The 21,150-nt window shown below is 47.7% G+C and overlaps 1 protein-coding gene and 1 non-coding gene across 5 annotated transcripts in view; both read right to left on the bottom strand.

Annotated features, from left to right (window-relative positions):
- ZBTB7C (zinc finger and BTB domain containing 7C) overlaps window positions 1–21,150 on the bottom strand; it is a 353,420-nt gene that overhangs the window by 295,467 nt on the left and 36,803 nt on the right. The window lies entirely within an intron of this gene.
- Window positions 16,287–16,393, bottom strand: LOC130832191 (U6 spliceosomal RNA). Its single transcript, XR_009048263.1, has one exon. It is a non-coding gene; the product is annotated as a U6 spliceosomal RNA (small nuclear RNA).

The raw sequence follows: 21,150 nt of genomic DNA on the forward strand, positions 1-21,150 counted from the left end.
TCCCAAAACTGTTTTATATATTGGTTAGAGTAGTGTATCAGTTTTCCGTGAACACTGTAACAAATGATCACAAACTCTGTGACTTAACACAAATTTATTATCTTTCACTTTAGCCCCATGGGTCTCATGGGGCTAAAATCTAGGTGTTGGCCGTGCTGTGTTCCTTCTGGAAGCTATGGGGGAAAATCTGTTCCCTTGCATCTTCAAGCTTCGTGAGGCTGCCTGCATTCCTTGGCTCGTGGGTCCCTCTCTCCATCTTCAAAGCCAGCGGTGTGGCATCTCTCTGACTGTTCTTCTGTAGTTACATCTTCCTCTCTGACCACAGCCAGGTAAGGTTCCTTGCTGTTTAGGGATTCATGTGATTTGACTGGACCCACCTGGATGACCCAGGATCCTCTCTCCACCTTAAAGTCATAATCTTAATCACATCCGCAAAGACCCTGGTGCCACATAGAACAACATATGTACAGGTTCTGGGGATTGAGGCGTGGACATCTTTGGGGGGCCATTATTCCTCCCACCACGAATAGAAATACCTTCACATTGTTCACAATTTAAATGACACAAAGGCTATCGAATGAAGAGTTTTCCTCCCATCCCTGTCATTTATGTCTCAATTCTTCTCCCTGTAAATATTTCCTCCAAAGAGTTGAACCAATTTACACATATGCACACGGCCAACCTCCAGGCATATATGGGCGTGAGATGTAAGCTCATTTGACACAGAAGCCATGGGCCACATTTCCGTCATGTCACCACGGTGCTCACTCCAGGTATGGACTCAGGAAGCCCACAGGGGTCACTGCTGCTCACAAGCCCTTAGACTCTTGTTGGTGATGGGGGAGGGGACTGGAGAGGAGGATAAAGCCAGCAGCCAGCAAAGGGGGCACACAAGTTCCTTGGATTTAAAGGAGTGGCTTTGTGCACCTGCACCAACCAAACTGCTCCTCTCACACGGACATTCCACTGGCTCAGGAGCCAATGGGCTTCCCCAGTGTGGGGAGCATCTTACCACTGCTTAAGGAGGGACTCTCAGCAAGAATGTGCTCTAAGAGGACATTACAAGTGTTCTGGGCTTTCCAAAGTCCCAGCTGCACCGTGAAAGACGCTATTTTCCTGCTCTTCATCCATTTCTGGTGGAGAGGCTGCTTCAAACCAAATGGCCCATTATGTGCTAAGTCAATTTTGATCTAAAAGATAAGTTAAATGGCAACTTTGACTGGAGTGATTAAGATTTCACAGCAGCAATTGCTAGACTTGGGGAGCCCCAAATGTTCCCATTCCTCCCACCAGCCCACCCTGGCCCCACCTCTTTAGCAGAACAAGCTCAGGCTGGGGCACAGGACCCAGGATACTACCCGCTGGCAGATTTCTGTCTGGCACAGCAAGGAGGAGGCTGGAGGGGAATAAACAGAGCGCTGAGCCCTGCAGTGAGCCTGATGGGCCCTGGCAGGCCAGAAGGGCAGAAGGTAGAGGTGCCCCACCCACTGCCCAGCCCCCTCCATCACCTCTATTTGACCTCTACTTGGCCTGCTAGGTTCAGCTCAAGGGTCCCATCTGCTAGGATGCCACAGGCGAGGATTTGGTAGGTGCCTCTACATCATGCCAGGAGGTAAAAACACGCTTCAGAGGTATCACGCTAGGAGCTAAACTTCAAAGAGCGGAAGTGACCACAGTTAAGGACAGAAGCAACGTGAGCAAAGTGATATCAAGATTGAAGGTGAGGGACTTCCCTGGTGGCACAGTGGTTAAGAATCCGCCTGCCAGCGCAGGGGACATGGGTTCGAGCCCTGGTCTGGGAAGATCCCACATGCCGCAGGGCAACTAAGTCCGTGCATCACTACTACTGAGCCCGAGTGCCACAACTACTGAAGCCTGTGTGCCTAGAGCCCGTGCTTTGCAACAAGAGAAGCTACTGCAATGAGAAGCCCCCGCACCACAAGGAAGAGTAGCCCCCCACTCGCCGCAACTAGATAAGTCCGTGCACAACAACGAAGACCCGACACAGCCAAAAATAGATAAATAAATAAATACATACATAAATAAATAAATTTTTTAAAAAAGGTCGAAGGTGAGCTGTAAAACTGTGATCGCTGTGTCGGGAGGACTGGGCTCCAGGCCTTCACCCCCAGCTTTCAGGGGTAGCCTCGGACAAGCCATCAACCAGGCTTAGACATCTGTATGTGAGAGTCCTACCATTGGCCCTGCCCACCTCGCACAGCTGTTGTACATTAAGAGAAAAGATGAGAAATTCTCTGGAAGCCTAAAAGCGATATAAAAATAGAAACTGTTATAACAATAATCCTTTGCTTTTGCTGTGTCTTGCAGTCTGCACAGAGCTTCCTATCCAGGACCTCCTGAACCTCAAAGCAACCCTGGGATACAGGAAAGGACGGCCACAGCCAATGTACAGATGTGAAAACTGAGGCGCAGAGAGCTCAGGCCCACAATCACACAGACTACAAGCAGGTGGGCTGACAGTGGTGTCCAGGTGTTCTCACTTCAAAGAGTGTTCTGTTTACCGCAGGTGCACCCAGTACTGGCTGTGCAGAAACCCCCCTCCTTCTTTAATGCTCTCGCTTTCCCCAGCTTTGTTGACTGATAAATTGCACTTCCCTAGGCTCTTTGTAACCAGCAGTGTGGGGAAGGTAGGAAGGCTGCAGGCTGAGCTCAGCCTCTGACCCTCTGCCAGGCTGTAGTCCCTGTCCCCCAATTTCCTCCAATTTCATGTATCTTTGATGTTAAAACCACTTAACAACTCTAATCTAGTTGCTTCCGGGAAATGTACTCAGGGCCTTTCTCGAAGGGCCAGGCTGTGGGCCTAAACCTACTGTCTCCTTACTGGTTCATAACACAAGCCTTTTGGAGAGAGTAGTATTTTGAACAAGAAGATATAATCTCTAATAGTGAAATTTCAAGGACTGTGAGGAAGAAGCTGGGTGTGGGGTTGGTGGGGAGGAGACGACAGAGAAAGTTCTGAGATTCGGCTTTGAAATTATGTCACACAGACCAGCCATGAGCTACTACTGAAAATCTGTTTTTCAAAATTTAAGAGTCAATTTCCAGATGTCTGCTTTGGGGAGCCAAACTACTGTTGATCTCTTCCCAGTTCACCATGGAATAAAGTTTGAACTCCTCACCCGAGCATTTCAGACGTTCCACAGGCTGGCTCCTATAAAGCCTCCTCTCCTTCCTGCCCCTAGCAGGAATCCACTTGGCCCCTGGCTTCTACACAGGGCCCCGGGCCTACTCTGAGCCCCCAATCTGTGCCCCTACACACTGGCCCAGCACCAAGGACTCTCTCATTTGCTACAGCAACTGCACTGCACAACTCCAGGGGGCACCACTCCCTTCCTAGGTCAACTGTGTGCAGTGCACAGCACAGTGCTCCAGGTCTGCCCACCCTCACAGCCTCTCTGCTGCAGGAGGCCTCTCCCCCCACTTCTCCCTCCCTCTCCCAGCCTCCCAGGTGCCCATCATCTTGAGGTCACTTCAGTACTGTGACACTCACTACCTCATATCCCCTTGATCTGGGTGGCTGGGAATAGGTCCCCAATTAGAGTATAAGTGCCCTGCAGGGAGTGACTGGGTCCTGAGTCTGTAGAAACCACCCCTACCCCGAGGCTAGTGGGTTGAGAATTTGGCATTGGCTTTCAAAGTGTGGTCCCGGGAGCAGCAGCCAGCACCTGGCAACACGTTAGAAATGCAAAGTCTCTGCCCACCCCTCCCCTCAATCAGACCCTCTGGAGGTGGAGCCCAGCACCCTTCTTAGCAAGCCCGCTAGGCAATTCTGATGCACAGGAAGTCTGAGAACCACTGAGGTACAGGGTCCTCAGTGCACCCTGCTGGGTTTGCTGAATTATTAGCAGCATCTTCCAACTAGGACAGGAGCTGGCCCAATTGGGGCTGACCATTTCATTGATCTCTCATGGGGACCCAAGTCCCACATTTGGTCTAAAGAATCACAGAGTCAGCTGGCTCAGAAAGCCTTCCCAAGCAGCCCGAAGTGTTATCAGGACAGGCTGAACCCAAAGAGTGCCCAGCAGTCAGGCTGCCTCCAGCTCTCCTCCAAAAGGCATCCTGGTCAACGAACTCTCCCCTGGTCCTGCTGACTCGGTGGGCAAGTTAGTCAGCAACCAGTTAGAGTTGAACTATGGCTTCGTCTCCCGAGTGACCTGCCCCAGCTGCAGTAAGTGCTTTTCCAACACAGAGCTGGGCATCTCGAAGGTCCCCCTCAAAGTCCCCACACCTTTCACAGCCTGCCTCCCTAAACTCCCAACATCCCAGCTCCCCGAGGAGGAACTGGGGAGGGAGGGGAGGTCAGACAAGAAATAAAGAGCCAGGTTTCTAGCCCTGCTCCAAGACACACAGATTCTGAGTCTCTAGGAGTGGCCTGGGAGTCCTGGTGCTGAACAGGCTTCCCTGGAAATTCTTGGATCAGGCAATCTAAGCAGCAGTCTACAAGCCCATCGTCCCTATTTGACAGATGGGAAAACTGAGGCCCGAGGACCGTGACTCGGCATTCCTTGACCATCCCAGACCACAGAGCACTCTCGCCATCCCCTTGGCCCCCTCTCATGGCCTGGGTCCCACCCAGAGCTCCTAGCACACATTACCCTGCACTGCCCTTCTAAACCCTCCACCAGCTCAGCCCTGTCCTCTCCAGCTGAACTGCAAGGGTCCAGAGGCCAGCCCAGCCACAATCCAGAGTGCCCTCTTCCCCCTCTTGCACCCCACCCTCCCCCTTAGTCCTGCGCTCAGAGCTGGGCTCCGGGGAGCTTCAATTACCCTTTGAGGAATGAACAACCCCCCAGGCAGCCTGCACTCCTCATTAGCATATGCACTGAGATTAATCTACCAGATCACCAGATTGTCACCTTGAAACACACTGGAAGATCTGTCCCAGGAGGGCTAGAGAATGTACACATTCTGGGGGGGAAGCAAACAGCCAGGTAGAGAGCTGCCCGGAGAGGAGGCTGGAGTGATGAGGGATACAGGCTGTGGGGGGCGGGGCGCTGTCAGAGGGACTTCACCTTCCTGTGGATTCTGCTCAGAGCCAACACCTGGAGAAACACAGCTGGGAAAGGGGACACAGAGCTCACACTTTCTCACCTCTGCCTCCCCAGAGCCCTGGCGCTGTCACACAGAAAAGGTGACAATGAAACACAGACAAGGAAGAGCTCCAAGGAGAAAACAAACCTGCTCGGTCTCTGGGTCACAGGGTCCGGGGAATTCTCACGGGTGCCCCCGGGGGTGTGGGACTCGGAACTGGCCTTCCCCCACGGCACAGAGGTGACTGCCTGCTAAGATTGGAGCTGCCAGGGGCTCCAGGCAGGTCTCACTGGTACTCAAATGTTGCCCCACCCAACCCTGCTCGGGCCCTCCCCACCTCCGGCATCAGTCAGGGAGGCCAGCCATATAGACAACCCCAACATCTCTGCAGCCAGAGACAGCAGAAGCGTATCTCATGCTCGTGGTCCATGGGCATCTACACTCCACCCTTTTCATTTTCATATTTGCCTGCAGCAAATGGCACACAGTTTACATTGTTGTCACATCGCACAAGGATTCTAGGCAGAGAACCAATCTTTCTGCCAGTCTGGCCAGGCCAGGTCATGCTGCGGTAACAACAGCCAGCCACCACAGGCTGGGCTTGTTGCAGTCAGTCGGGACTCCAAGCTGCTGCTGCAGGCGCCATGGTCTCGAGCGTGGTCGACTGCCCTGCCAGCCCTGGAGGGCCTTGCACTGGTAATTAAATGCTCCAACCTGGAGGTGAAATCCAGCACACGCCATCCACATCCTACTGCCGTCCACACCCAGACCTCGTCTTGTGACCCTGCCCTACAACAAGGGGTACAGGAAAGACAATCCTGCCCAGGGCCAGAAGACAGAGAGCTGAGGACCACCCCACCCGCGAACACACACCCACAGCCCCCCAGGGCTGGTGCCTGACATTCCTGCACCCAAGCTTCATCCCTTTCCCTCCTCGTGAGAAGCCAAGCTTTCTCCTAGCATTTGTCATTTTCACTCAGGATAAAGGAGATCTTTCAGAGCAGGTTTAGGAAGAGGAATCTATGAAAATGATCAAAACGTGATTTTTCAAGAAAAATGACAGGGGACAGACATTATTACAATATATAATATTACAATCTTACAATATCAACATTCTACTGTATAACATAACACATTTTTAGGTATAACAGGCAGTTAAAATGAAAGGTTTTATAGTGATGGCAACATGATGGGACACCAGATACCACTGCGAGAGTGAGCCAGGCGGAATGTACAAAGGAAAATTTCAAGAATGAGTTTAACAACAGTTCAAGGATATAAAAGGAGGCCAAAGAAGGCCTGCCCTGCAAGTACAGCCTCTTGAAACCCATCAAAAGCTGGCAACATCAGTTCTGCGAGGATGCTTTGTTACTTTAACAAGCCATCCTTTCCCTTTCTCCCCAAGACAGAAAGGTGGGAGAGACCTTCGAAAGGAAGCCATGGGTGGTACAAAACAGGAGCAAGAAAACATCTGTGTTGAGGCAGAGGGTAGGGGTGGGGCGGAGGGAGAGACCACTGCCCTTCTGGAGGGGCTTATCATCAGGGGGATGTAGATGCAGGAAAAAGAAATCAGGAAAGCATACAGGACAGTGGAGTTTCTCCCTGGCTCAGAGCTGGAGTGCTCTGGCTGCTTCCACAGGCCCAAGTCACAGCATCCTAGGATGTGCGTGTACCTGGAATTGTTCATGAACGGGGCCTTCATAGAGGAAGCTCCCCGCTGTCTGCAGAGATCAGAACATGGCAGAGGGTTGAAAAGTTAAGACCCTCGCTCACTATAAATCAGCAATCAATCCCATGTGAGGATAACTGCTTTTCCAAGCATTGGAATACAGGGACAGTGGCATTTCTTGGGCATTCAGAAGTCACTATGGCCTGTCAAGATGCTCCAAGTTGTCCTCTGCAGTTCAGTCAACTCAGTTCAATTCTACAAACATTTGTTGAGCACTAGCTCTGCACCAGGCGCTGCAAATCTGAGAGCAAGAGCTTGAAAGAGGGAGCACCAGCCAGGAACCTTCTCTCAAGGAGCTTCCAGGTCTGGGGAAGCACATGCTGCATGCATAATACAGTGCGAGGAGAGCTCTGAAAGCAGCATGACTGAGCAGCGGGGGTTCAGAGCAAGGCAAGGTGAGTCTAAGCCCACTAGGGGACGGAGCAGAGGAACCAGGGGAGGCTCCTTGAGGGATCTGACAGTTGAACTGGGATTTACAAAATGAACATTTTTCCAGCATGAGGTTGGGGTAGTGGTGGACAGGAAAGGTTTTATAGGGATGTTACAAAACATGGAAAATCCCAGATCCCTGACACAACAGGACATATTTGGGGAATGAATGCAAATGTCATAGGAAGAGTTGGAAGAGATGCGTCTGGAGGTATAGGCAAGGGCCACAGCACAAAGGGCTTTGTATTGAACTTGACCCTGGAGGGCAGAGGCAGCCAGGGAGCGAGGTCAGAGCACCTTAGGAGGCTGGACCAATAGGCCAGGCAAGAGAGAGTCCAGGTGAGAGAGGGGCTGAACCAAGGTAGTGGTGGTGGGCACTGAAGGGAATCTACAGGTATGAGAAATATTTAAGAACTGGAATCCCTAAGAGGAAGTGATCAGGCAAAGTTGAGGGTGAGGGTGAGAGGGGAAGGGAGGATGTGAGGGAGCCACAGGAAGGAAGGGTGTGTCATGAAGGGAGTGGTCCATAGGGCACCTAAGGCAGAGACCTCAGGCAGACAAGGATGGAGCAGCTGGTGGCCATGGGAAATGGGTGGCCTCTGCCAGGACACAGGTAGAAAGGAGCGAGGAAAAGGGAGGTCTCCACATGAGTTACGTGTCCCAGAAACTTAGATGTAAGGCAAAGGTGGAAGGAAGAGGGGTCCAAGGGTCACAGGTGTGTTTTCTTTTTACTGTGGGAGAGAGGCATATGTTTCTCTCCCGAGGGGAAGAAGCTGGCGGAGGGCGATGGAATTTGCAGATGGGAGCTGGGGAGAGGAAGGGTTGGTCATCAGTGCCAGGAGTGGATGAGATCTGGAATGCACATAGTGGTGTAAACCTGTGCAGGAGACCAGGAATTTGGGACATCTGGTCTCCCCGCGTCAGGCAGACCTCGTAAGGAATGATGTCCAGAGAGTCACAGTTGACAGAATACAGAACACAATTGTTTTTATGCAATATTTTCATTTCTATAGAAGCCTTGGTTTCTCAGAAAGTTTTCATGAATGATCTCACATGACCCTCACAATGATTCTGTGAGATAGGTGTGAATATTCCCATGTGACACATGAGGAAGCTTCCCCAGACTCACAGAGTAAGTGAGTGACGGAGTCAGCCTTGGTAACCAGGCTTCCCGGCTCCAGGTCTGCTGCTGCCCCCTGCATCCCAGCTCCTCCAGAGTCTCAAGCCTCAGATCCCAAAGGGGATCCCTGCTAACTCACCTGTACAGTCTTTTTGCTAAATGTAAAAATTCAATGTACTCATTTAATTTTATTTGACCTTGCAAAATATCACGCCTAAAACATATCATAGCCTCTAATAAACATGATTTTCAAAAAATTTTAGTAGGAATATTAAGGGTCTAATGGACCCTCTCTTCACTCCATTCACGCCCTGTGCTGTGCCATGCTGTGGAGAGGAGGTCTCAACACGGGGCACACCAGAATCTTTGGGAAACCTTTAAGAAATACCAAGCCCAGGATGTACCCAGCACCATGGATCAGAACCTCTGGGGGTGGAGTCAGAGTTTCACAGGCATCCAGGGGATGTGGCTGCACAGGGCTGCACTCAGAACCCTGATGTGGAGGAAGCAGCCCCAGAAGGGCTCAAGCAAGTTGCCAGGGACAGAAAGGGAGAGGCCGAAGCTACACAGATTTAACGAGTCTGGACAAACACAGAGGCCCAACAGACAGTATGTCAGGAGCAGAGACCCAAAGAGAAATTGTCTCCGGTCGTGTAATTCCAGTTCTACCTGCCGTGAAGCTTTTGCCCCTGATGGGCACTGCCCTATCTGTCCTTCCCAGTGCTCTGCCACAGGTTTGGGTGTTTCTCCCCCTTTTACAGATGCGATAACCGAGGCTCGAAGATGTGAAATGCCTGCCCAAGGTTGGTCATCTTTATAGAACCAAGGCACCCCAACTGGAGGACCAGACTCCACTGCCAGAGAGGAACCCCTGGGACACAGAGCTGGCCCTGGTCCCTCCCCATTGCCAAGGCCTTCCCGTATAGTGACCCTTCTCATTTCCATAAGGGGGACCCTTGCCAGTGAGCTCACCTCTCCCTGTCATCACAGAGTGCTCTTTGATGGGCACCCAACTCTCTCCAAAAATCCTACAACACACACAGTGTCATGCACCCAAGGGGAAGTCTGTCACCTGCACCACCATGTCCCCTTGTCACTCCCTACCTAAACCAAGAAGCCTGGGCAAGTTCTCGAGCAACTCCACCCACCATCCCAAACGGCTCTAAGAAAGGTACAGACGGCCCCCGGCCTCCTGCTCCAAACCAGCATCCTCCCTGGTCTCTCATGAGACAAAGAGCTCCAACAACCCACAAGTATTTATGATAACACCACCTCGCACAGCACCTAGAAGGGTGCAGCACCCACCCTGAGGGCCTGCTGTCTGGTTGAGACGCTGTGACGTACACACAAGAAACAGGAGAACCAAGAGTTCAACTGGTTGAAACTGACCTTAGATGTGTTCCAGCTCTTGGACAAGTTATTGACTCTCTCTTTACCTCAGTCTACACATCAAAATAATGGGAACGCTAAAGCTCATACTACCTTAGAGGGGAGTGAGGGATTAAATGAATTAATTCATAACAGTGCTCAGAACATGCCTGAAAGATACTTCGGCTCTGAAATGCTGGTTGCTGTTGCCGTTGTGTTTTTCGTGTCTACTTGATGCGTGGAGGAGGGAAGGACCATGCAGCCAAGAGTAGCTGGGAGAGAATTTCTACAGGAGACCGGGCTTTTAAACATTAACCCAATTGGGAAGGGAGGGTACAATTCAAGAGGAAGGCAGAGAATGAGAAAGCCCAGAGTTGGAACGTGGGTATTAATTTACTGTCAGGGAGCCACAGAGTGTGAGGCCCAGCCCCGACCCCCCTAGAATTCCTGCTGCTGCTGCAGGACAGACCACGTTATTAAAGAAAATACCCCACAGGAACTGAAACCAAACAATTGCAGGCAACAGGAGTTCAGGGAACCTTTGGGTCTCTCTCCAAGGCAATTGAAAAGAGCTCAAAACAGATTAAAATATGAGATGAATTTTGAAGCCCAGGAATGAGAGAAAATGAATCCTGTGACTGAGGAGCCAATATGATTATTTCATTATTTGGTTAGAACGTTAAAATGTGCAGGAAATGTCAAATGCTTTCTCGAGATGGAGGGAGGTTAGGGACAGCGTGGCCATGGGGGGCATATTCTTTTTAATATTAAAAAACAGCTTCACCTCAACTTGGCTGTAATCAGAATAACCCCCTTGAGAGGGCGGCCTGCCCTTCTGCCAATTCGTGTGCGGTTTTTTTAAGACATACATTCTACCCCTCAGTCACGGCCCCCTCCAAAGCACACCTGCCTTTTTTAAAGAACTCCCCTCTCCAATAAAATGAAATGAATCCCATGGGCTCCCAGGTGAAGGCGTCCTCCCCATCCCACCACCCAGGCCACTACGGATAGCTCAGCCCCCAACCAAAGGTAGAAAACCCAGCCATCAGCAGCTTCTCCCCGCAGCCTCTCCCCATCTTTCCTGCCCAGATTCATTCTTCTCCTCCTTGGACAATTCCCACTCTTAGGTCTGTTCACTGTCCTGGCCACCCTGTATCCCTATGTCCCCATCTCTGTGTCCATCATTCACTTGTCTGCTCAGCTATGCACTAAGATTCTTGGGCATCAATTTGCGGGCTGTGCGTTGAGTACTGAGGACACGACGATGTGTGAGGCTGAGTCCCTGCCTGCAGAAAGTCCCGGCCTACAGATAGCCGCCAGTCTAGGAAAGAAGATAGCAGCCTCGCAGTGGGTGGAGAGAGGCATGGGCTGGGGAAGCCAAGGAGAAGGGCCGGTTAATCCTGCCTGAGGAGACAGGGGTCGGGCAAACCCCCAAAGGAGGCAGCATCTGGGCCTGACCTTGGAGTTGGCTTTGATTATGCAGAGAAGAGCAAAGGGAATTTCAGGCGGGGGCACAGAAGTAAGCAAAGTCTGTGGCCAGGAAAGTCAACCCTAACCCAAGGGATAGTAAAAAGGCAAGTCTGACTGGTGTGAACAGGCCACGTGAGAGATGGGAGAGAAAGCTAATGAGGAAAGCTGAGGTCTGATGGATGGGATCTTTCTATTTTAATATTTTATGTAAGTGGTTCAAATTCAAAAGGTACAAAAGGATGTACAGTGAAAAAGTCACTTTCCCGGCATATGTATGGGTCTTGCTGTTGTATCCATGCAGCCACTCCATGTCTCTTAATTGGGACATTTAGTCCATCTACATTAACTACTGATATGTATGTATGTGCTTATTGACATTTTGTAAATTATTTGGGGGTTGTTTTTACAGTTCTTTTTTGTTTCTTTCCAAACAAGTTTCCAGGTGACACTGCTGGTCAAGGAGCCACACTCTGAGAATCACTGGTGTAGATCACTCTATGTGAATTTATAAAGAGTTGCCTCATTCCTCTTGTGGCTGTGCAGTATTCCATTGATTGGATGTACAGTAATGTATTCAACCAGTCCTTCCCATCTGGGTTATTCCCAATCTTTCTGTTATTTCAAAGATTCTGCAGTGATTACATTTGTGCATTCATTATTTCACTCACATGGGAGTAGAGATCGGGAATACAGTCTGGGTCAAAGGCTTTGTGCACTGGCAATTTTGACAGATAACTGCCAGACAGCTCTTGGAGAGAGCCTTAAATGCTAATATAAGGAAATGTGAATTTTAACTAATGCAGACTTTTGAGCAGAAGACTATGTAAGGTCAGGGATGTGCTTTAGGAAAATTAATCTGGCTCCTCAGTGAAGTGTGGACTAGAGTAGAAAACTACCCATGTGGGGGACAGGTTCCAAGGGCATCCCATGAGACCTGCCCCTGGGTGATCTTACCTTTGAGTGTGGTATGACTGCTAACCAGTACAATACGGTAAAGATGATGGGACGTCACTCCTGTGATCACATTACATTATTTTGCTCCATTTTGATAGCAGCCAGTCACTAGAGACACTCTTTCTCCCTTTCTGGCTTTGACGAAGCAAGCTTCCATGAATCCCACAGCTACAATAACCACATGACAAAGGAAATGGATCCTTCCCCAACTGAGCCTTCTGATGAGAACCCAGCCCTGGATGACACCTTGATTGCACCTTCATGAAAACCCTTAAGGCCAGCACTTAGCTACGATGTGCCAGGACTTGTGGTCCACAACAATAATAAGTCTAGGAGATAATAAATGTGTGTTGTTTCAAGAAACTAAGTTTGTGTTGATTTGTTTGGTAGCAAGAGATAACTCAAACAAACATTTAGGAAGGTTCTCAAAAAATACGCCATAATCATGAAGGCCTGAAATGAACAGATGTCAAGGGCAGAAGAGGGGAATAGGGATGAGGGGTGGGTATAGGAGATATTCAAGAAGAGAGCAGGACCTATGATTCACAAAAGGGGCCTCCTACTCTCAGGGGGCAAGATGGTTGAAAAACATCCCTGAAACAGGATCAGCCCATTTTCATGAGACCAAATCACAGAGCAGTCCAAGGTGAGAAGAATCAGAAACGCTTGCTCCTTATCCCTCTCCAAAAATGCTTCTTTCCTTGCAAATGGCTCCAAGATTACCTCAGCACAGCCTTCCCAGGCCACCAGCTGCCATTGGTAATTTGCTGACAAAGCAGATAAGCGCCTACACAGAGAAGACCCACAATAAATCAAGGTGGCATTTCAAGCCACTGGGGACAAGATAGACTTTTCAAATAACTGTGTTGACACAATTCAGGAATGATCTGAAAAAACTTTGGATCACATGTATCAAGGACCTACACAAAAGATGCAACTATGAAAAGAGCTAGAAGAAAAATGTGGGAGAATATTTGTAGTAATCTTGAACTAGGAAGAACTTTCAAAATATGACCCGAATTCCAATGTTGTTTTTTAAAAGGCTACATCTGAGTTCAAAATTTTTTAAATATCTAGTACCACAAAATACAATAAAGTCAAAAGAAAATGCAAAAAATAGGAACAAAATATTGGCAACATAAATGACAGGCATGGGGCAAATTTCCTTGCTACATAAATAATGTGCATGTGCAAACATGTGCAAGTCCATAAGAAATGCCAACAACCGAACAGAGTCGTGTACAATAAAGAAGAAATTAAATTGTCAGTCCACAAAGCAGGAAATGCAAATGCATTTTACACATCAGAAATGACACTCATCCTCACACATGGCAGGAAATGCAAATTACAACTACAATGCGATCCAGTTTTTCATACATTAGGTTGGCAGATATGCTTAAATATACACCGTGCTGCTGGACCAGAGTGTGTATAACTGCTCTCATCCATGGTTAATGGAGTTTAAATCTGTGCCACTACCCAGTACAGAAAGAGAAACACACACACACACACACACACTCACAGACTCTCTGGAGAAGGACACACAAACACTAGTAACAGTGACTGCCTCTGGTAGAAGAACCATGTGGCCACTCCAGGATACAGGAGTTGAAAGGGAAATTTTCATGTATCCCTTTTGTACTGTTTAAAACTTTTCCAAATGTATGTACTACACTCTCAATAATTCTAAGAAGTAATAAACAAAAAGAAGTAGAGAAGATTTCCACTTCTGGGAAGATGGAATAGATACACTTTACCCTACGCTTCTCCCTAAGCACAACTAAAAACCCTGGATATTACACATAAAACAAACATAATGTGATATCTGAAAGGTAAAGAGAAGCAACTGGCTAGGGACCTTGGTACCTGAGGAAGATGGGATGGTGAGGTTCCTGGATGGTGGGTTTTCTTTTGGCCTCATATATCCCAGATTTGGAATGGAAGAAGCTGGCAACCTGGAAATATCCACAGGCACAGACAAAAATTCCCCAACAAAAGACTAGGAAAGGGGCAGCCCAGAAAGACAAACTTCTATACAATAACTCCTCTAATCCAGCCAAATACTGCAGGAAAAAAAAAAAAAAAAACTGTGGTCCCACCCCCATCCATGCTAGCAAAGGCCCACTGCAGCCTTGACTCCCACTCCCACCAGCAGTAAGGAGGCACCCTAACCCCTTCCCACTAAAGTGGTGTCAGAGGAGGCCTAGTGGAGAATCAGGATTTTTACTATTGCTCAGCAGTAAAGAGGCCACCCTCAACCCCTGTAGTTATCTGTGGAGGTCACAAGGGTACTAGTAACTAGGCATTCCAACTCCTGCTAACCAGAAAGAAATTTGTGGAGGCCAAGTGGGACACCTGGACTTCAACCTCCACTTGGCAGTAATAAAGCAGTGCCCCCAAACTCCCCTCTGGAGCATGCTGAAAAAAAAAAAAGTCAGCCAAAGTAGAAGTTTTAAGTAAGATCTAAAGTCTCAAAACATATTACCCAAAATGTCCACATTTCAATAAAAAATCACTTATTTTGAAGAACCAGGAAAAGCTTAAACTGAATGAAAAAAAAGTAGTCAGTAGATGCCAACTCCAAGATGACAGAGACGCTAGAATTCTCTGACAGAGATATTAAAGCAGCCATCATAAAAATGTTTCAACAAGCAACTATGAACATGTTTGAAACCAATGCAAAATCTAACAAAGAAATATAAGATATAAAGAAGAACCAGTGGAAACTTTAGAACTGAAAAATATATTAACTGAAATATCAAATTCAATGGATGCTTCAACAGCAGAATGGAGAGAACAGAGGAAAGAATCAATGAACTGCAAGACAGAGCAATAAAAATTATCCAAACTGAAAAAGAGAAAACAGACTGAAAACTAACAAACAAAGCTTCAGGGACCTATAGTAATACAACAAAAAGTCTAACACTCTTGTCACTGGAGTCTCAAAGGAGAGGGGAAAGAGGATGGACTGAAAAAGTGCTCAAGAGTTGAAAACCTCTCAAATTTGGAAAAAGACACAAACCTACAGATTCAAGATGAGAGAATCTTAAACAAAATAAACTGAAAGAAATCCACATCAAGACACATCATAGTCAAACTTCTGAAAACTAAAGACAGAAAAAAAATCTTGAAAACAGCTCTAGAGAAATGATACCTACAAATATGGGGGGAAACAATTAGAATGATAGCAGATTTCTCATCAGAAATCATGGAGACCAAAAAGAAGTAGCACAACATTTGTCAAGTGTGAAAAGAACCATCAACCCAGAATCCTATACTGTATTCAATGAAAATATCCTTCAGGGATGAAGAGGAAATCAAGTTATTCTCAGATGAAGGAAAACTAATGGAATTTGTTGCCAACAGATCTACCCCCAAAAGAGTGGCTAAAGAAAGTTCTTTAGGAAAAAAAAAATTGAAGAAATCTTAGAACATCAGGAAGGAAGAAATACACTTAAGCAAAAGTGTAGGTAAATACAACTGACATTTCTCCTCTTAAATTTCTAAGTGATATTTGACAGTTGAAGCAAAAATTATAACACTGTCTGATGTGATTTTCAATGTATGCAAAGGAAATATTTAAGACAATTACACTGTAATCCAAAGGAGGGTAAAAAGACATATTTCACTCTAATTGGTAAAATGATGACACCAGTAGACTGTGTTAAATCATGTACACATAATGTACAATTCACTAAAAAAAATACAAAAAAGAAAAATAAACTGAAAAATACTATAGATAAGTCAAAGTGGAATTCTTTAAAATATTTAGGTTGCACACAAGAAAGCAGGAAAAAGAAAACAGAAATGAAAGAGAGAACAAACAGAAAATATAAAAATAAAATTGCATGCTGAAGCCCTAAAATATCAATAATTACATTAAATGTGAATAATCTAAAGATAGCAATTTAAAAACATGACCCACTATTCTGTCAATAAGAAATTCACTTCAAGTTAAATGATATAGGCAGGCTGAAAGTAGAAGGATGAAAATGTATGTATCATGTAAACATTAATCACAAGAAAGCAAAAATGGTTATATCAATATGAGATAAATTAGACTTCAGGGGGAAAAAATTACCAAGGACAGAGAGGAATTTCTTTAACTTTATTTTTATTGTTGACACTATTACAGATAGATAGAATGACCACAAGCATATTAACAAAAATATGGAATGCTTCATGAATTTGTGTGTCGTCCTTGCACAGGGGCCAGGCTAATCTTTTCTGTATTGTTCCAATTTTAGTATATGTGCTGCTGAAGTGAGCACAGAGAGGAATATTTGTGGGAAAACATTCAGAAGCCTTTCTGAAACTTTGAAACTGTTACTAAAAGTAATTAAAGTATGTGGGCCGAGCAACTGGGTGCAGGATGCCCTGCTTGAGCAGTGGAGGAACTAAGGGTGCTGGGTGTGGAGACCATGGGTGCATAGGCTACCATGGAAACAGAAAATTGACCCTCTCTGGGGGCGCAGCCTCTTTCTCACTTGCACACCTCTTATCACCCTGTTTGGCCCCGGAGGATGGCTGGTTAGCCAGAGACGGGTAAGATTCCTCAGGGGAGGAACAACCTAAGACAGGCACAGTCGCAGAGGGGCTAACAGGGGTGGGGCACAGACCCTTAATCCTTTTGAGAGAGGTCTCCTGCCCCCAGGGCTGCTTTGCTCTCCACACCCAGCTCAAATCCACACCCTGCTCAAATCCACACCCTGCTCAGATGGACCCAGGAGGCAAACAAAGATCATTGCCCCCAGTCATGTGAACCTTTGTTTGTTTACTTCAAAGATAGCCTTGTTTATGGGACTAAACTGGAAGCGTTAGACCCTTAGGCTATGCCAAGAACTCAATAAAAGCAACGTGGGATCAATCTGCGAGGCTCTTGATCCTAGAGGTCTTGAGTTCCCCCCCCCCCCACCCGTCCCATCTTTCTCTTAAGTCTGTGTCTGTGTTTTCTTTAATTTTGCGGCACCCGTCACTCACCTCGAGTCGCCGAGCTGGTCTCGGCAAATATTATATAATAATAAAGGGTTAATCCACCAAGAAGACATAGCAATCCTAAGTTCACACGCACCAAACAACAGAAATGCAAAATATGTGAAGCAAAACCTGACAGAACCGAAAAGAAAAATACATAAATCCACAATGATATTTGCAGACTTCCACACTCCTCTCTCAAAATTAATAAAATAACTAGGCAATCAGCAAGGATATAGAATAACTTAACAATACCATCAGCCAACAGAATCTAATCAACATTTACAAAACACTCCACCCAAAAACAGCAGGATGTACATTCTTCTCAAGAACCCACAGAACATATGCCAAGATAGACTATATCCTGGGCCATGAAACAAACCTCAATGAATTTAAAAGAACTGAATTTCCTTTTTTTTTTTTTTTTTAGGTATTTATACTTCGGGTTTTTTTTTTTTTAAGCTCTGAATTTCCATACAGAATTCGTTCTCTATTTCATATAGAGTGTGTTCTCTGACCTCAAAGGAACCAAACTAGAAATCAGTAATAGCAAGATAACAGGAAAACGTCTAAACACTTGGAAACAAATCAACGTGCTTCTAAATAATCCATGAGTCAGGGCTTCCCTGGTAGCAGAGTGGTTAAGAATCCGCCTGCCTATGCAGGGGACACGGGTTCGATCCCTGGTCTAGGAAGATCCCACATGCCGTAGTGCAACTAAGCCCATGCGTCATAACTACTGAGCCTGTGCTCTAGAGCCCGCGAGCCACAGCCATTGAGCCTGAGTGCCACAACTACTGAAGTCCACGCGCCTAGAGCTTGTGCTCCGCGACAAGAGAAGCACCACAATGAAAAGCCCAAGCACCTCAACAAAGAGTAGCCCTGCTCTCCGCAACTAGAGAAAGCCCATGCGCAGCAACAAAGACCCAACACAGCCGATAAATAAATAAGATAAATAAATAAATAACCCATGAGTCGAAGAGGTATCCAGATGTCCTTGAATGGGTAAGTAGTTAAGCCAACTGTGGTCCATCCATACTGTGGAAGTCTACTCAGCAATAAAAAGGAACAGCTACTGGTAAGTGTATCAATCTGGATGAATCTCCAGGGAATTACACTGAGTGAAAAAAGCCAATCCCAGAAAGTTACACATACACTGTATGACTGCATTTATATAACATTCTTGAAATGATAAAATTATGGAAATGAAGAACAGATTATTAGTTTTCAGAGGTTAAGTAGAGAACGAGAGCAGAAAAGGGAAGTGGACGTGGTTATAAAAGGGCAACAGGAGAGATGCTGCAGTGATGGAAATACGCTGCCTCTTGACTGTATCAATATCAATATCCTAACTGTGACACTGCATTATAATTTTGCAAGATATTGACAGTGGCGAAAACTAGGTTAAGGGTACAAGGAATTCCTCTGTATTACTTTTTATAACTGCATGCGAATCTCTATCGCAGAATAAAAGCTTCATTACAAAAAAGAAGAGAATCCCTCCCAGAAGACGTGTTATCAAGGTAACAGTGCTAATACACACACATTCTTTCTCCCTCTCTCTCTCGCTCTCGCTCGCTCTCTCTCAGACAAGCACACACACACTCCCCACCTAGCAAGTGCCTTCAGCGGTCACCATATAAATTTGTGCTGATTTTCTGCCTCTCTTTGGAGAGGCCTCATCCAATCCCTTGTGAGGTCAAAGCAAACATCTCGGAGGCCCTTCCTGTGGCTCCTGAAGCTCTTCCACAGTTTGCGTCAGGAGGAAGCAGTGAATTTGCAAAAGGAACCCAGAACCCAGTAGGGAGAGGAAAGCAGGCAGGTAGCCCAGCTGCATTTTAGGGAGGCCGTGAGCCCCTGAAATTAAATGTAAAAGAGGGTACGTGTCTGATACATGGTTCTGTGCATGCCATGTGCTCTTCTGGAGAGATGATCTGTGGTTCTCACCCATTTCTCAAAGGAGTTCATTTCCCAAAGAGGCAAGAGAAGGAAGAGGCCCACATGTGAGACCCACACCCCGCATTTTCTGCAGCCCCAGGAAAAACGGGTGAGCTCTACCAAGCCCAGACCACCTACTGGAAACTCCCAATAAGCCTCCTGGTATTCCTGCCCCTACTTGAAAAAGCAGTGTTCTGAAAATTGCTGGGCCCTTAGGAGATCCAGTTTCCATCCTGTGGAGCTGGAAATGTCAGAGCTTGAAGAGCTCCCATTTAAAATCCCCACGCCCACCCAACAGAAGAAACTGAAGCCCAGAAATACAGGGTGACTTTGCAAGACCATCCGGAGAGTTAGCAGCTGAGTGTATACCAGAGCCCAGGGCTCTTCCTCCCCGCTGCCAGCTTAGGGCCATGTGTTCTGTAGGTTGGCGTGAGAGCCTGACCTCAGACAGAGCAACCAGGAGAGCAGAGGCTGGGCAGGAGGCCTGCGGTCCCCACGGTCCTATCAGTGGAAGATGGCAGTGGGGATACGGCCAGGCTCGGGGTTCCCATGAGGACAGATATGCAGAGGTTCAGGAGCAAACGCTGCCTCTGAGAGGACCTGAGAGTCCTTCTGAAGGGGCAGCTTGCATTACCCCTCAGAGGTACAAACAGGTGGCAGTGAAGCTTAGGAACACTAGAGAAGTGCTAGTACCTTGGAAGACAGGCCATTCTAGACTACTCTTTCCCAGGGATGTTTCCATCTGGCTCCCTTCTTCCTCCAAGCCCCTTCACGCGCACCTGTGGCGTCATTTACCACGCGCTCACTCCGCCCACAGTGCTAAGTGAGGACTGAGAACACGGGGCAAGGAGGCAGGAGGTCCGCCTCGGCAGAGCTCACAGGCAGGGAGGCCCTGAACTCTGAAGATGCCAATAACACCCCCAGCTCATCAGGCCCACTGCGAGCCCTGCAGCCCTATGTGTAGCTGTCCATTGCATCTGTCAACCAGCCCATCACTGACCTCCCGTCACCCCTGAGCTGTCTGCCTCCCTCGTGGCTGTCTCCACCCACCTTCCTTCCTGGCCTGAAGGCTCACCCGGCTGCAGTCTGCAGAGAACTGGGGAGCAGGGGGAGCCCTGCCACCAATTAAAAGAGCCTCCCGTCCAGCCTCCGTCTCCACGCTTGCAGCCCTTTAATCCATCCCTCAGTCTGCTGCCAGAGTGAACATTCCAAACCACACATCGGACCACAGCGCCCTCCTGACTAAAGTCTCCTGGGGCAGCTGCTCGTGCTCTCCAGGCGCGCCCGTGCCTCCCGACACTTCCCAGCCTCCTCTGCAGGCAAGCGGGGCCATGTGACTGGTTCCCCAACAGACAAAGAGTAGAACCTTATGTGTCACTTCCAGGCTGGGGGCGCTAAGAGCTGGTGTGCTTTCTCCATCTCTCTCTTCCCTCCCGCTGTGACTCTGGAGGGCTCAGCGGACTTCACTGGAGTAGAATTAAACCTTTGAGGTTAAGCCATTATTAACACTGGAAAGTTAGCATTGATTGACTAATAAAACTTTTCAATGGCTCCCCACGGCCCTCAGGATATAAGTTCAAAACCTTTAGTATAGCCACGCTCAATGCCTTTTATGGCCCGGCCCACCCACCCCCCCTCCACCCCCAGTCTGGACTGTCTCTTGGCCCTTCCCTAAACACATTCTTTCAATAACCGTGATTCAACCATATTTGCAGATTCTGGAAGGGCTACGCCCCCTCCCACCTGAGATGTCCCCTCTACCTGGAATGCCCTCACCTCTCCCCACTCCCACCTCCTTCATCTGCTTAGCAAACTCATTCTTCAATTCCCAGCTCAAGCATCCCCAACTGCGACTCTCCCCAGAAGAGCTGGGGGCAACTTCTTCCTGACCAGAGGCACCCCCTATCCAGCTCCCAGAGAGCCCTCGCTCACACTGTATCTCAGCTGTTGTGTTTTACTTTGTGCATTGCCCACTGGACTCCGAACTCCGCAAGAACAAGGAGAGTGTTCTCCCCATCCTTGTCTTCCCAGAGCCTACCTCAGCGTCCGTTCCCAGGAGACCCTCAGAAGATGTTTAATGACCATACAAATAGAGCCCACTTTAAATTTCCTGGAG

The sequence above is a fragment of the Hippopotamus amphibius genome, chromosome 11 (genome assembly GCF_030028045.1).
Source record: "Hippopotamus amphibius kiboko isolate mHipAmp2 chromosome 11, mHipAmp2.hap2, whole genome shotgun sequence".
NCBI lineage: Eukaryota > Metazoa > Chordata > Mammalia > Artiodactyla > Hippopotamidae > Hippopotamus > Hippopotamus amphibius.